The sequence below is a fragment of the Blennius ocellaris genome (assembly GCF_963422515.1).
Source record: "Blennius ocellaris genome assembly, chromosome: 1".
Classification (NCBI taxonomy): domain Eukaryota; kingdom Metazoa; phylum Chordata; class Actinopteri; order Blenniiformes; family Blenniidae; genus Blennius; species Blennius ocellaris.
Window position 1 is genome coordinate 23,543,862 of NC_137650.1, and position 13,012 is coordinate 23,556,873.

The window sequence follows — 13,012 nt, forward strand, 5'->3', positions numbered from 1 at the left end:
TGGCGATAGTAACTTCAGACACTAAAGTAGAGCTCATGCTAATGTTTACCAAGGCTGAATAATAAAAACTCACATCAGGCTTCAACTTTGGTCTCAAGAAAACTTTAACATGAGAAGCTTTTCATATTCAGAGCAGGTTGCAGAGTGGTGATCTTTCTGATGGAGGGTCAGTACTGTTCCAGCTGGCTTTTGCTTTGTCACTGCGACTCTACAACCTCAAAAAACCTCCCTGTCAAGTCACATTATATTTTACTTTCACACTGAATAGCTGGGATTGAATCAAGTTCTTTAACACATTAGCCTGGATACAGATGGATGGAGTCTGTGTGTGTGTGTTTTGAGTTTTGGTTTTGTTTTCATTTAAATAAAAGTATGCTTTTGGAAAGTTTTGACTCCGTGCCTCTGTGGGTGAACCCAACGGTGGCAGGGCAACTGCTAGTTTGCATGTTCTTCAATAACGTTTCTATACTTCTTGAAACCAATCTCAAATTCGTGATATTTTCCCACCTTGGGGCAATTTATTATCAGGCTTTTAGGAAAAAACTGCATGGAAAGAACATGTGAAATCCACACAGAATATTAGAGCAAGGAAGACACAACAAACATGCTGTAATAGGTGGTTGAATATTTATTATAATTGTACACACAAGGTAATAAGAGTATTTTCTTATGTTAACTTAACCTTTCTTTAGACCTGATCTTTGAATGTACCGAGACTATTTGAAAACTATGTATGGCTTTATGTGACCGCTGACCACGTTCTATGCCTCTACCACCATGGGAGCGTCTGATTTCCAGCTTTCCAAAAATCCATTATACAGTTCAGCTTACAATTACACTAAACCAGTTAACTGAGACATGAAACTTGTTTTGGATGCAGCATGTAATCCATCAACGTGAACAATTGGTCACTTTTGGCCTTTTATAACATTACTCAGTGAGTATGAGGTTTGTAAACTGTGTCTGAAGTGTTTTGTCCACAAGCTGTATGAAATGAAACCAGTCAAGCTTTTTTTTTTTTTTTAATTTCAAAGGTGCCCGATATGTCCAAAGTATTTTGAATGATGGAATGAAGGAGTGAATGCTTTACTTTTGGTCATAGTTCAACACATTTAAAATAGGAACACAAACAAAATACTGGATTCACTTTGAATGGCCAAGAAAAAGAATAGGCTGAAGCCAGTGGCTTATTCATGCCTATTCTATAAATTCTATTGAATAACCTAGAATACGTGCAATTTACAAAGAAAAAGAAAAGAAGAAAGAAAAACAGTCAAAGAAACATAACCATAGTAGAAAATTATGATATTCATGTTCTCTTATAATTAGTTTGAACTCTAACCCTTTATTATTTTAGATTTTCAGCTTTTTTGAAAGTTGACAGCTACTAAAAAATTCTGGCTTGTCTTTGTGATATGCTCATTTACATAAACACCTGTACCCTTCAATTTCTTCACTTACTTTAACACCACAGTGTTGGAGTGGTGATGTTTTGTCTCTTGGTTTTCCTTTGAGATATGGCACCGAAAGCAGCTATGTGTTCACAGTTGATGATCTTTGTTGCTAAAGAACTTTATGACTTGCTGCTCCAGTGAGTGTAATTTTCCCTGCTTGTCCAAAAGCCCATAAACAAACAAAAATGATAAACGTTGTTCCCAAGATTCCAGGTAAACCAATACAGTGATCCAGTTTGCCTGCTTTCAGAGATTCATCAAAGGTTTCCAAATATATTGAAACATCAGAAGGGAATGATGTCAGTTGAGTCTTAACCTTCATCTAGTGCAACCAACTCAACTTATAGATGTAGAAATGTTTTTTTTCAAACCATAAAATCAATACAACTAGCTTGTATAGTAAATACTCAGAGAAAGAAAACATTTCTTCTCCGACTCATTTTTAAAGTATTAAAGCATCCAAATTGTCAGTGCCTTGCTGTGTACAATATGTATGTGACGCTGCAAATTGAAACAGCTCATATTACAGTTTTTATTTCACAAAATTTTGCAGGGGTCTTCAGATGTTTTCCCAAATAGATTTCCTATCACAGATTGGGATGAGAACCACATTATTTAGGATGTGATGTTTTGCAATAATATATTTATTTCTTGGGAAGTCATTCAGATCAGAACTTTGAACAGAAAGTTTTCTTGGAAATAGAAGGTTCTGCTGCTTTGAACAGATTATTTCAGGATTACAGTTGAAAGACATACAGTACAAGCTATTGACGTCATGTGAATCACGGGACATGAAGCCAAAGCCATTTTTTTTTTTTAAAGTCATCCAGCTCAGAAAAAAAATATTTGAAACTTTATGTAGTGTGCCAACTGTCTGTGAGAGTTTAATAGACCTTCTGTCTTCTTCTTTATGTCTTAGCTTTCCCCTTCCTTCTGTCTTTAACTTCTTCATATGATCATTTCATTTCATTTCTTTTACTTTCTGTCATCCTCTTCCTCCTTCTGTCGCCATCATTTTTCTCTCCCTTCTGACTTTGTCTTCCTCCATCTGTATTTGTGTTTTTTCAGTGCTGCCATGAATACTGCGATGCTTGGATTCATTGAATGATATAAAGGATAATGACTTCAAAGACATCTTGAAGCTGTGAGAAAGTGATCGTACCTCATATTACTTCCTCAGCGTGGCTGTTGAGTTGGAACTGTGCAGATTTGTCTCTTTCCTTTTTTTTCCCTTTTGAGTTGAACTGTTTCCTCGTGTTCAGTGTACTCGTATCCTGGCAAACGCCTCAATACAAACAACTGGAACAAATATGCGTACTTGTATCAGACAGTCTGTTTGGACAGCATGGTTTAAATTAGGCTTTACACCCTCACACTTGCAATGAGTTTTCTATCTCTCCACCAAAATTGACAACTAATCTGCCAAGCTGTCAAATAAGTTGGGAAAATTGTGATAGCAGAGACAGACAGAGAAATGCCTATTGAACTCATCGCCGTGATATCTTCTCCACAAAGTGGACCTTTGGAGAATCACTGGCATTTATCACTCCATTGCCCTGCAGCCTGAAAAGCAGAGAAAGAATAAACAACCAGGTCCGTACGCTGCTCGACTGCCAAATGGCATCGCTTAATAACTTCTCAAATTGTACTTTTTCAAAGAAGGTCGGACTGAGTGTGGACGTGGCAGCCCCACATCCCTGTCAAGCAAATTAGCTGAAAGTGGTCGTCATGGTCCATTTACTTTGCGAAACAATTTTGATGAGCATCAAAGTATCACATGGCACTCCACACTTTCATTCCCACCTTCAAGCAGTCTGTGCCTGTTGTATGATTATGTTTGGAATCTCTTTGATGTTGTTTGAGGAATAATATTTTACAGCATTAGATAAGTAGCTGGCTTCATGAAAGAAAAATTAGAGTTTGGAAAATTTGAATTGGATACCAGCGGAAACACAGGTAAAGTCAGAGGCTTGTAAAGGTTGTTATCATTCATCCTTTTCACAAGCCAGTGAGTAAGTACTTCACCACGCAGCTTCATCTAGACCTGCAGGAGTCTCACACCTACTCTCTCAGCAGCTCAGTGCTTGGACTGCTTTATGGTTTCTTCTTCATCCCTGAGCTTAGATAAGGAGGAGTTCTTCCCAACTGGTGTAGATTGATTGTCCAGAAGCAGAAATCTGATCTTTGAGTCGTTTTCCAATGAAACACAGCCCAGAGACAAAGACTGAAGTAATGTACACACCACTCAAAGTGTTTCAGGACGCTGATGAAATGGTGTCACATGCTCAGCTCATATTTACATCCAGTATCTACTCTTCTTTTTGTACCCTTGTGATGAACCAGTTGACATAAGACTCAAATATATAAAGAACAGTGCTGGTGCTGGACAGTGGATTCATTTTGCAGTTTTTAAGGTGATCCATAGTAATGAAATTGTGGCCTGAAGTAGATATAGAGATGTATAATATAATTTCAAAGCTCATGCAGGTAGCCTAGCGAAAAGGTTCATGTTAAAAAGTTTTGTTGTGTTTGTTGGCACATTCGGACCACCACTGCCCTCGAAAGTCAGCTGAGTATACACTGTGTTGATGACTGGTGAGTAGCTCTCTCCCAGGGATACTGATTAGAACACCCTTCGAAGAGAATAACCAATATCAGCCCCTGCCAGGTGTACAGATTTACAGGGATTTACTACTGCCTGCAGCAACGGACTGCCATTTCATTTCATTTGACTGATTTTATTTTTCTGTCTCCAAATTCTACTTAAACATGACTCAGACTGTGTGTTTATGCTTGTTTTGTTTGGTCATTAAAGTATAGTGCAGTATCTACTTTGGTGGAGTCACAGCAGTAGAACCAGCATCCCATTAACATTTATAGCATAGAAACCACAGTGGTATACGAGATATTGAGTCTCGTTTGTTGACAAGGAAATATTTTGTACTCCGTTGGCCTCTAGATAGATCTATAATTAAAGCAGGGACTCTGCCCCATGTAAGTCTAATAAGGACTTTTTGTTCTTCTTATTTAGATGGGGGAAAAAAACCAAAGAGATGCAAAGACTGTGGGAAATGAAGGTCAATGTGGGATTGTATATTAGTAAATAACAACAGGCTTCGCGTCCCAGGAGAACTTCTGACTTTTCTGCACATAGACAGGGGCAAACATTTAATGGACCAACAAAAACATTATCAACTTCTTAATTGACTGAAAACTGTTTGTGTTCATCACCCACAATCTCCTCGGATAGTTGAAGGCTATTAGCATTATTATTGTTTATGCTTGAAACAGATGGTTAATTTTCTATTGAAGACGAAGCTAACTTTAATATTATGCAGTACTACTGAGATTCATCACACAAATGTTACTGTGAGGAATCACATCGCTTTGCAGCTTCCAGTTCAACATGTGAGTTTGTTATAGCAACATAAAAGCAAAGAGGATTTCGAGGATCTAACCGGCATTGTCTTTGCTCATAATAATGAAACACAGCCACATCGTCGCAGCTTTCTCACGAGTGAACGAGTAAATGATAAGAGGAAATGTATTCTCCTATTTACTGCACTCAAATGGTCTCCTTCAAAGAATCGAAAGGACACCAGCTACACAGCACTGCATGCTGGAAGACACTGCCTCTATAGTTTCAGTCAATTCCCATGATACTGTCTGCAGTAGTATATATCAGCCCCCCCCTACAACTGAAATACAACCCCATTTACGCATACTGCATACGCAGGATGTGGCCGTGGGTGTGAGCAGAGAGCTGTTTTTTTCAGGATATCTCTTACCACCTCCACTAAAGCTCACTACACAAATAATAAAGGTCATATTTATATGCACAATAAGGTGTCATAGTGGATTTGTGGTAGTTGTGCCACCAGCAAAATCATGGCCATTAAAGTAATCCATCTAAAATGTGATCTCTTAATGAATGACACTTGAAAACATGTGCATATTTCACGTGTTTCTTTGATAAACGTGGCTCGGTTGATAATTCACGGACTTACGCATGCATCTGAATTTGGCAGTTTGTGTTACTAGTGGGACTCTTAGGTTCAGACAAAGGCCTTTTAAAAAAATGCTTCAAAGAATTTACATCAATTGAATGTGATGAGCTAAACAAAATGCAACACGAACAAAGTGTATGTCTTGGTGTTTTCATCCTGGCAAATATGTATAAAGAAGTCCAAAAATGTTCAAAGGAAAGGGACAATAGTATAAAACGACATTTTATGTGGTATGTAGCAATAATACCAAAGAACATGTGATGAACTACAAAAAGGTACTGCAGCTCCAGTTGAACAAAGCTGTACCTTTTCTCAATGGATGTTTTTGTTCCTTGTTGCATTCAGATTTGACAGCGAACCAATACTTGTTTGAAGAACACTCATGTTTCTATACATTTTTATTCACTCAATTGTGGGGCCCCTATGCTTTACAAACACAAATGTAACAATAAAATAAAACATTAAGACCCACCACAGCCTACACAGATCTAAATGCGAATCTGATGTAGTTGACCTTTAATTTAATTTTCAACTTCATCGTATCAAAGCCACTTTGCTGAGACTGACATTGCTTGAGATCTGTGACGACCGATGTTGTATGGTTGTCCCCCTGTCAACAATGCTCCTTCTTAACAAAGTTCTTATTCTACCCTGGCCATAGAAGAAAGCTACAGTAATATCAAGCAATTTGTTTGTTGACTCACACATTTAAGGCATTAAGTCTGGCATTTTGTTTGAGCCGGGAGTGATAGGGAGAGGCTGGAGCTACAACTTGGGTTGGGGTTATCATTTCTGAAATGCTTATTGGCTATACCCCTTGATTAAGAAACCTTAATCCATCTCCTTAATTTATTGTGCACTAGTTACTGACTACTATTATGAAATTAATAACATATTCCTGTTTCTGTTTGACCAAGCATGAAAGCAGCTGTGATGCTGCCGTTTCTCTGTCCTGCTCTTTGTGGCAGCTGTTTACTTTCACAATGAGAGAGGCTTTGTCTCCACAGTACCAGAGATGTATTTACACTGCTGAATGAAGGTTATAGGAGTCTTCTGCTGTCAGCATGTTGGTATTTTATCTCAGCGGATTGGCTTCTCAACATCATTTCTTCATGAATAAGTGTTTCACGTTGTTCTGTGTGGCTTCTAAAAATTGTACTCCCTCTACGGGAACGCACACATCTGAAAACTGTGGACTTTAAAAAAGACTGAACAACTCACACTGAAAAAAACAACATGCGTGCACCAACATTTGACTTCTAGATGACTGATGTAACTTCAGCTGAACCTCATGAATGACTCAGACATCAGACCCACACAGTGCTGACGGCTCTGCTAATGTATGAAAGCAGCATACAATCATTTTGCCATTTTCACATTATTAAAAGATGCTTATTGAGAGAGACAGGATGAATGGATGGATGGGTGGATGGATGGATGGATGTATGGATGTTTGGCTGGATGGATGGATGAAGTAGAAAAGACTCAAAAAATACTTTATTCATCCCCAGAAAGGAAATTCAAGGTGTCCAGTAGCACACAGAGTAATCAACACAGTACTCATAAACATTCAGTTACATACAATAATAGATAAAAAGTGGTTAAGCTGTAACATGGACAATGGACTCCCGAGTTAAAAATGTAATAAAAAAATATCATAAAAGTAGCCAAGACGGCAGAGGTAGCTGGAGGTTGTACACTAAGATGTCACCAGCGTTTATACTGTCTACAAAGGCTCTCCTGAATGTCTCCAACCTGCAGTGCAGTGAAGTGAGCCTCTAACTGCGGCTGCCTCTTTGTCCCACCGCAGGTTACGGTGCAGACGATGGTCAGCATTGTCCATGAATCGATAGATGGTTGAAAGAGGATTCTGGAGGGATGGATTGATAAAGTAAATCCATTATTTCTTTTCAGAAAGTTCAGTAACTTCAAACAAGAACAAATTTTCGGTAACTTGTCGAGGCTCGCACTGATTAAATGTTGAAGAACATGACAAAGAAGATTCTTTAACATAATATAAAGTATTGCAATTTATGATTTTCAACATTGTATTTTTCATTGATGTATTCCATCTTTTGGCTTGACAATGTAATCAAAGCATGATGTCTTAACAGAAAACCTCAATGAAGCGCTCATACTGTAGGTTTACATTATTTCTTTTTCCAGCTTTATCACTTGGCTGAGTACTATCTTTTCTTTTGACTACACCACTCAGATTTTTGTCATAATGTAATTCTGTCAGCAAACTACTATGTTGCCACCAAGTGTTGAAGTCGCTCTTTATATAACTGTTGTCAGCTGCCATTTTACAACGGAATTCATGTAATCCACTTTATTCACTTTTCAATTCTGTACATTTTATACATCTCGGGTCTTTAGGCAATGATCTCCTTCAGTGAACACATTGTCAAATAAATAATTTTGATGACTCTTTCAACCATTTTATAAGTTGTAATTTCCCTGATTGATCATCATTTCATATTCTATCATCAGAACTGTTTGATCAGTGTTCTAAATTTTTCTTTTTTTAATGAAGTGATGGTTTTTTTATCGCGCGCCAAAGTCTCCTGCGAGTCGAGTGAGAAAATGTGATTAATTGAGGTACTATTGTGAAGAATAGTGACAGATGTGTTCATGCGCTTAGTCAGTTCTGATAGATATCCCCTCTGTCGTGGGCTTGTTGGTTGCCATTAAAACAAAATGTCTTGTTTTGAAGTTCCTTTCACACATTGCTTAGGGGCAATAAGAGAAGAATCGTTAGCGATGCTTTTCACTCCTATAATGAATGTGTTTGGCTGGACAGACCACTCTTTCTTGTGGACAGCACAAAATAAATATTAGTCTCCTTCTGGTGGGACCATTTGTCTCAAAAACATTTCACTGATGTCATTCTGATTGTTTGTTTTTTAGAATGGGCGGAATCGACAGAGCCTTTCGGTGATTCATGAGAAGATAACTATTGGAGATGTAGTGATTAGCACTCTCGCTTTACAAAAATTGTCTACCCAGGATGAATGAATGATGGATGAAATGTTAAACATTTTGGTATTTCTGTTAGCCTCAGACCCATGCTTATGCAGTTATTCTATGGCTGTTTGTTATACGTTCATACACAGATATTCCATTGTAAAGATAGATTAACATTATGAAAAGTAGACAAACTGTATATTGTATTGAAGACAATATGTGAAATATTGTGGAAAAATTGAATGTACACTTTTGGAGTTATGACACATTACTGTTCTGTATTTCTACTCACTATCTCACCTGATTTGGTCATTTTCGTATTTTTATTTTTCCTTTTGTGTACATGAAACTGTAATGCTTCCCAGCACCAATGATGTCAAATGTGTATCTTTAGAGAATAAAGTTGATTGTATAAAAAGAAACACAGCGAATAAAAAAAAGAATTGTGGTATCATTTTAATTTGTTTTAAAAATGGGTCAGCAGAAAAATAGAAAGCCCTCTCTCTGTACCCATAAACGCATTCAATTATAAACTGACCACTATGATGCTAGCATACTTAGGAGGCAGAGCAGTTAATTCAGGATTTAGCTTCCTGGTTTTAATAGAATACATCAAATGTCATCTCCCTTTTCATTGTATCCAAATTGGTGCATACATTAGAAAATGACTACCTGCGTCATGCAGCCTATGATCTGCTCAATATTTGATTTAGTGCCTGTAAAATGAAAGTTCATATACACGAGCTGTCACATGGCTCAAAAGAGTCTCTGGCAGTCTGACCTTACCTTTAATAATAACCGTATTGACAAAATGTAACAGCAACAAGTCTGAGATAAGAACAATACATGGGAATGTATTAACCTTTAAATCCCTGCTCCAACATTAGTTATTCATTTAAAAGACCACTGGTTGTCCAGGCCTGAACCATAAAAAGGATTCTTCCCTTTCCTTGTAATTTTATGTGGATTTCATCTGTTTAACACCACAGACGTAACCCCAGGTGAGGTTCTTTTTGTGTGCTTTGCTTTTTCAACATAGTTAATAATTGTTGGCTCGTAAATGAAAGACTAATAAATGGAATAATGTGCGGGATTTTCTTTTAAGTCGAAACTCAGTGATCTCTGCCAAGGTGAATAATAAAGGCTATTTAATCAATCAGGTTCTTGGATTATTCACACTATTCATTTGTCGCTGTCAAAAACAGGTGCTAAATATTTAGTCCTTTTTTCTCCCCATGTAGATCGAATCAGAGCCAGTAAATATTCATCCAAAAGGTCAATAAATGACTTCACAAAAACATATATGTATTGAAAAATCAGCTTGGTTTGAAATTATTCTGCTACAATTTAGTTTATTTTCTAAATAATTTTATATTACAATGCAATACATGCAACAATACAGAAAAAAAGGCATCTCAAATCACAAGTAAAGATGTTTTGAATCTAAATAAGACACTTTGAGCCAGATCTACTGATGGTTTGTGTTCTACCAAACATGAGTAAACGTGATGCTGTGCACATACACTGTGGAAGCTGATGTACAAATGGAGCATAATGGGCATCGCATCTGATACCAAATTACAAACAGTCAGTAACAAAAATAAAATGACGTGAGACAATTCAGGTTTAAGTTTTTGTTTGAAGGCAACAGGAAAGGTGAGGTACGCGTCAGTGCTCTCAGTGAATTGATGCTTTAATTAGGTTGATTGGCTGACTGCTGAAAAAAGAAGGTAATTGCTGGGATGTAATCACAACTTCTTCTGTCATCACTAATCACCTCGTTGCATAACAGCTGTCTGTCAAAAGCACTTATCAAATAAATTCATTGCAGACATTAAAATGAATATTAATCCTGAGACAGTTTCTGAGATGAGCTATTATTTATATAATAAAATAATCACAATTATGGGGCTCAGTCGATAGAATGTGTTGACTTTTAATTTCAATATTGAAGTGTCCTTGAGCAAGACAGTGAACACAATTACCTCCTCTACAGAATGTCCAGCAGTGTTTGACTTCACTGTAATGTTTTCACAAAAGCAACAATAATAGAACGGTACACAGACTTTGGCCAGGGACAATTTGTCTTGGGCTTTTACAGGTGAGGTCACTTCGCTGTTGCAGTCACTGTATTTATTAAAACATGTATTCTGTTAGGGTTTTTTAGTCAAAGCAGAGATACTATTTAAAGGGGTCAGTAATTAATCCTTCAAATAAATAACAAAAATAGAACGTAATCTAACCTTCTAGAGACCTTCTATATCTATTATGCAATTGAAAAACATTTCCTTCAGCAGCATAAGTCTGTCGTCTTATTCATTTGTGCAAGAATTCTGTCTTTCAGGAAGCTGAAATTACTAATATTTCATTATATACTATGAAAATATGAATGACAGAAGGTCATTACTGACATCTACAATCAAAAGAAATCAATCAGGTGGAAGGTGCTTCAGTAAAAGAAAAGACACTCGTCACATCAGTGAGTTGCCACATGTGAATGCAAACCTGAGATTACAAGCAAAAGATTGCAATTAAGATAACAGAAATGGGGGAGGGAAGGGTGAACACCAGTTCTAATCAATAGGAAACCGGCATGGGGGTTTGCAAAGTACTTCTCATGTTGATGCAACTTCAAAATAGAATTGGGGTCTTTAGTGGCAATACCGATCAATATAAACCATCCACTGACATTCGCGAGACAATCAACATTTCCGCACAAAGATCAGGAGAAAACCAATTCCGAGTCTGTGAGGGAGGGAGGATCATAGAAAAAGGTGGGATTTGTCCCTTTAACTTAAAATTTGTCACCAATCAATGTGCAATCAATGCAAAATCATGAGCCCAATTTAGACACATTTCTGGGTTGTTCCAGGATGATTCTCCTCATGAGGGCTACTAGACTATACCTTTGTATAAAAAAACACACACACATTGAGATCAATATGGGAGGAGAGTCTTGATTTGCAATGTGATCTCAGGGTCAATACCTCCTTTCAAAGGAAAGACGGGCACAAGGCAAATACTTCAACATGAAACCGTCAGATTCAAAAGCCTTACTGCATGCACATATAGAATATTCTACAAATCTCTGCAAATGGTCAACTTTTTAAATAAAAATTCCCTGTGGTTGCTTTAGTGCTCATAGAAATAATGATTTGTTTAGTAAAAAGTACTAAATGTATAAATTTGGCCATAAAATGTGTGACTATTGAAAAGACCCCTGCTTTTGAATTGTGGATACAAATACTTGCGTCCCCTTCAAAACATGAATGGGCCACCAGCTGTCTCTGAAGCAGAGCTTGATTAGTGAACAAGGAGAAATTAGCTGTAAATGGCTGAAACCAATTGCATCTAACAATTAGAAAAAGCAGGGAACACCCTGCACAATTCATCAGATTTTTAAAAATGTCACAATATTCAATTTGCTGACGACGCAGTTATTGTGTCCCTTTCAAATGGTGAAAGCAGTGATCATGGCCCTATTTTAGAAGACATCATTCATGCACTGAGTCCTTCCTTAGTAAAAATGTGACAAAAACAAATGAAATGTGGATAGATTTCAGGAAGAAGCCTTCAGCCCACACTCCTTAGCATCACCATCGACAACAATCTGTCCTTTGATCCCCATGCCGATGCACTTTGTATAGAAGTCGGCCGGCGCATGATGTTTTTAAGGAAACTGAGGAAATTTAAACGTTGTTCAAACATTTACGAAAACATTGTATTGTTATTTCATGGAATCTCTTCTTACTTTTTCCTCTCCTTTGTCTGTTTGTATGGGGAGAGTCTAATGAATCACTGCTGCAAAATTGCACGTTATACTCAACAACCTCAATGATCTATACAAGACGAGAATTTGGAAAATAGCTCAAGCAATCCTGACCAAACCCATCCTCTGTTTTCAGCGCTTCACTTGCTAACATCAGGTCATGGGTTCAGTTTATGTGCAGATCCCACCAACACAAGAACTGATTGCGTCAATCACAGGCAAACACATTTAAGCCATTTGAACTCAAATGGCTTAAATGTTAAAATAATGTGAAATACAAATAGCAAAGCATTTAATGCCCTCTTAGCATGAAGCCTAAATGCTGAACTGTTCACCAATTCACTGTTCCATTTCATGGACCATATTCACTGTAAAGATGTGTGCACATGTACAATCTCACTGCTGACTCCCACGGTTATCATAAGCACGTGTGCAAAAACCCATTTCACCTGTTTAACATGTAATTGCCAATCATCGTCATACAAAGGAAAATCAGCAATGACTCTAAAGACCCATTGTTGCCTTTGGTTCGAATTAGCTGCATCCTCCTGAATCCCAGAGGCATCCACTATACAATGATATAACACACCATTATTGCAGCATATATTTCTACTTATTCAATGCTCAAATCAGTCCTCTCACATAACACTGTATGATTGGAAGAGATCTGCAGGCACTGAAAATCTCATATTCCTTGAGAGGATCAGAGAGAACAACTTGTTCACTGAGCTCCTTGTGGTTTACATCAAATTTGCATTTAAGTTGTTCTGCTTCACTGATTCACACAAGAAGCATTATTTAAATTGAGATGGTCA